The sequence below is a fragment of the Colobus angolensis genome, unplaced genomic scaffold (genome assembly GCF_000951035.1).
Source record: "Colobus angolensis palliatus isolate OR3802 unplaced genomic scaffold, Cang.pa_1.0 Scaffold155, whole genome shotgun sequence".
Classification (NCBI taxonomy): domain Eukaryota; kingdom Metazoa; phylum Chordata; class Mammalia; order Primates; family Cercopithecidae; genus Colobus; species Colobus angolensis.
This window is the reverse complement of record NW_012114655.1, coordinates 3,710,480-3,714,620: the sequence shown is the minus strand read 5'-3', so window position 1 is coordinate 3,714,620 and position 4,141 is coordinate 3,710,480. Positions and strand designations below refer to the sequence as shown.

At 46.4% G+C, this 4,141-nt stretch overlaps 1 protein-coding gene across 1 annotated transcript in view; it reads right to left on the bottom strand.

Annotated features, from left to right (window-relative positions):
* The window catches only part of CIDEA (cell death-inducing DFFA-like effector a), a 23,758-nt gene that overhangs the window by 10,190 nt on the left and 9,427 nt on the right, over positions 1-4,141 (bottom strand). The window lies entirely within an intron of this gene.

The window sequence follows — 4,141 nt, the reverse complement described above, 5'->3', positions numbered from 1 at the left end:
CCTGGCCAACATGACAAAACCCCCTCTCTACTAAAAATGAAAAAAAAAAAAAAAAAAGCTGGGCATGGTGGCAGGTGCTGGTAATCCCAGCTACTCAGGAGGTTGGGGCAGGAGGATCCCTTGAAGCCGGGAGGCGGAGGTTGCAGTGAGCCGAGATCATGCCATTGCATTCCAGCCTGGGCAACAGAGTGAGACTCCGTCTCAAAAAACAAACAAACAAACAAAAAACAATTTTGAGTGCTGGGAATATCTATATCTATCTATAGCTTATAGTTTCCCAACCTTGACACTGCTGACGCTGGAGGCTGGAGAAGCCTTTGCTGTCGGAGTTGTCTTGTGCATTGTGGGATGTCTGGCAGCATCTCTGGTCTCTACCCACTAGACGCAACAGCCTAACATGTCTTCAGACATTAACACATGTCCCCCAAGGGACAAAGTCTCTGGAGCTCAGAACCTCTGATTGCCAGATGTCTACAGAGTTTATTGATACAAGCTGGGTGCGGTGGCTCACGCCTGTAATCCCAGCACTTTGGGAGGTCGAGGCGGGTGGATCCCTTGAGGTCAGAAGTTCAAGATCAGCCTGGAAAACATGGTGAAACTCTGTCTCTACTAAAAATACAAAAATTAGCCGGGCGTGGTAGTGGCTCGCTTGTGACCCCAGCTACTTGGGAGGCTGAGGCACAAGAATTGCTTGAGCCTAGGAGGCGGAGGTTGCAGTGAGCTGAGATCACGCCAAAGACTGTTTGGTGTCCTCATTAATTTTTAGGAGCGTAAAGAGGTCCTGAGATAAAGTTTGAGGACGCCTTGTTACTGTATTATCCTGTGATCTTTTGCTCAGCGTAGCTGATGTGTATCCACACGGATGCCCGTAGCTGAACTTCACGCATTTCCACAGCTGAAGAGCATTCTGTTCAGGGACCACATTATAGTTTATTTGCGTCTGTTTACTCGGAAGTACGCTGTTGGGCACACGTGTGCACCGCAGGGGCACATGATTTGTTTCTAGTGTTTGCCCTCACCACTTGCACTGCTGCTGCGGATGCTGCTGCGGATGCACCTGCTGACGTGGCGGTGTCGGAGCCTCGGGTTCATGCCCAGGAAAGCTGCTGCTGGGTCATGGTCTGTGCCTCACTCTCTGAGATGAAGCATATTGCTGCATTAAGCAGCTGTTGGCGGTAGTAGAGGAGTGTGTTGCCCTGTATCTTAAAAATAAAAAAATCAAGAAGTCTGGCAATACCACATCTAATGGTGTAAAAACGGTATCATTGTTTATTGTGGAGATGCCTGTCTCTGTCTCTTGCTCCCTCCTTTTTTTTTTTTATCTTGAAACTTGCTCCGTCGCCCAGGCTGGAATGCAGGGGCTTGATCACAGCTTACTGCCACCTCAAACTCCTGGGCTCGAGCAATCCTCTTGCCGCAGTTCCCAAGTAGCTGGGACTACAGGTGCGCACCACCATGCCTGGCCAGTTTTTTTTTATTTTTAGTAGAGACAGAGTCTTGCTATGTCGCCCAGGCTGGTCTTGATCTCCTGGGCTCAAGCAGTCCTCCTGCCTTGGCCTCCCAAAGTGCTGGGATTGCAGGTGTGAGCCACCGTGTGTGGCTTCTTTAGCTCATTTTTAAATTGGATTACTTGTTGTTTTCATCATTTATTTATATGAGTTATTTACATTTACTGAATCCTAATCTTTTATCAGGTTATGTTGAAAACACCTTGTCCCCATTTCGTGGCCTATTGTTTTACTTCCTTTATAGTGTCTTTTGATGGACAACATTCTTAAATGAATTGATTGCTTTTTTTAAAAAAATGACTTGCGCATTGTGTTGGCCCGGTGTGGTGGCTCACGCCTGTAATCCCAGAACTTTGGGAGGCTGAGGCAGGTGGATCACAAGGTCAGGAGATCGAGACCAGCCTGGCCAACATGGTGAAACCCCGTCTCTGGGGCTAAATTTTGTAAAATACAAAACTTAGCCGGGTGTGGTGGTGCACACCTGTAGTCCCAGCTACTTGGGGGGCTGAGGCAGAAGAATCACTTGAACTCAAGAGGCGGAGGTTGCAGTGAGCTGCGATCGCGCCACTGCACTCCAGCCTGGGCAACAGCGTGAGACTCCGTCTCAAAAAAAAGAAAAAAAAAAAAAGAGAGAGAGAGAGACTTGCGCATTGTGTCTTGTTTTAAAAACATCCTTCCCTACCTGAGGATGCCAAAAAGGAAGAGATTAGATTTCAGTCTGGTCTCTAACATCCTTCATGTTCCCCACCTCTACTGCTTTGTGTTACATCACAGGCAACATCTTTCAGATCTTTTATCGTTACCTTCAGCTCTGTCTAACCTGAGTCTCCATTTACTTGATTTTAGTTGTTATATTTTTCATTTCCAAAAATTCTATTTGATTATTTCAAATCTGTGTAGTCAGTTCTTATTATCTCTTGTTCCTTTTTAATTTACTTTTATTTTTTGACAGGGTCTCCCTCTGTTCCTGGGGCTGGAGTGCAATGGTGCAATCATGACTTTCTGCAGCCTCGGCCTCCCAGGCACAAGTGATTCTCCCGCCTCAGCCTCCTAAGTAGCTGGGACTACAAGCATGCACACTATGCCAGGCTAATATTTGTATTTTTTGGTAGAGATGGAATTTTGCCATGTTGCCCAGGCTGGTATTTTCTTATTTTTTATTTTTTTGGAGATAGGGTCTTGCTCTGTCTCTCAGGCTGGAGTGCAGTGGTGCGATCATAGTTCATTGCAGCATCCAACTCCCGGGCTCAAGTGATCCTCCCGCCTCAGCCTCCTGCGTAGCTAGGACTTCAGGTGTGTACCAGCTTGTCCAGCTAATCCTTAAAATTTTTTTTTTTTTTGTAGAGATTGGGGTTTTGCTATGTTGCCTAGGCTTGTCTTCAATTCCTGGCTATTCTTACTTTAGATTATTTTTAAAGTTTCTTTGAGCATTTTATTTATTTATTTATTTATTTAGTCAAATTTAGCCTTAGGTGAGCATTTTCAGTACACTAATTTCATACGCTGTATCTGATGATTCCAACATCTGCCGTCCTGGCAGGCCTGACTTTACTGCTTCTGCTTACTCTCATGAATGTGGTGCCTGAGTCCTTACATTCTGTGTTTTGACTGTGAACTTGCATTGGGAGAACGTTAGGAATGAGAACTCTTTGAGGCCAGGATGGACGTTTATCCCAAGGGAACTGCCTGAGCTCCTGCTGGTTACCTGGGGCACTTGCACCCTGGAAATGGGGCTGCAGCAAAGAGAATCCAATGAGCAAAGCCCTCCATTGACGCTACTCCCCCAGATCTCTGAAAACCGAACTGTCAGCTTAGGGGTTTGGGACTCAGCAATGCCTGAACCCTCATGAGGGCAGCCTGTGGCCCAGACTCCCAGGAGATAGCTCTAAGATCTTGGGCTTTATGCAGACCCTCAAATCTCACCCCCGACTTTGTGTCAGCTGGAGGCTGTCTCTGTCCTCCCAGCATCTGTCCCTGAGGTCAGTGGGTGCTCACAGGTGGGGGAACCCCAGAGGAGATGCCCGGGGAGCTGCCAGCTTCAGTGTTCATGTTCCTCTCTGGATGCTGGCCTCACAAAATTTTAACCACTGAGGACTTCTCTTTCTTGGAGATCAGTTTATTATACGAAGATATATTTTGATATTGTGCTTTACATTTTTAGGCATTTTATACTGAGAAAGTTTTCTGAGCCATATTATCTATGGTTTTCCCAGAGACCGAAGTCTTCATTCTGTCTACTTTTCTAAATCTCCGTACTGACACTCGCGCACGCATGCACACACACCCCCTCCCTAACTTCCTTGACGGTGTTTACTTTTCCAGCCTTCTAAGAACAGAGATGATGAAGAGTTGCCAAGTCAATTCTGTGCATTTTACAGGATCTGTAGCTACTCACTGGCCAAAACCTGTTCCTTGGAATTATTTGCTTTATGTCAAATAGCCTCAGTTCACAGACAGACTAAGTTTCCTAGAAACACTTGTAAGAATTCCTTTGAAGGCAGTGGATCCAGTTGTTAGGTGAATAACAAAGTGCGTATTTAGAAAGTGGGCAAGTTGGCTGGGTGTGGTGGCTCATGCCTGTAATCCCAGCACTTTGGGAGGCCGAGGTGGGCGGATCATGAGGTCAGGAGATC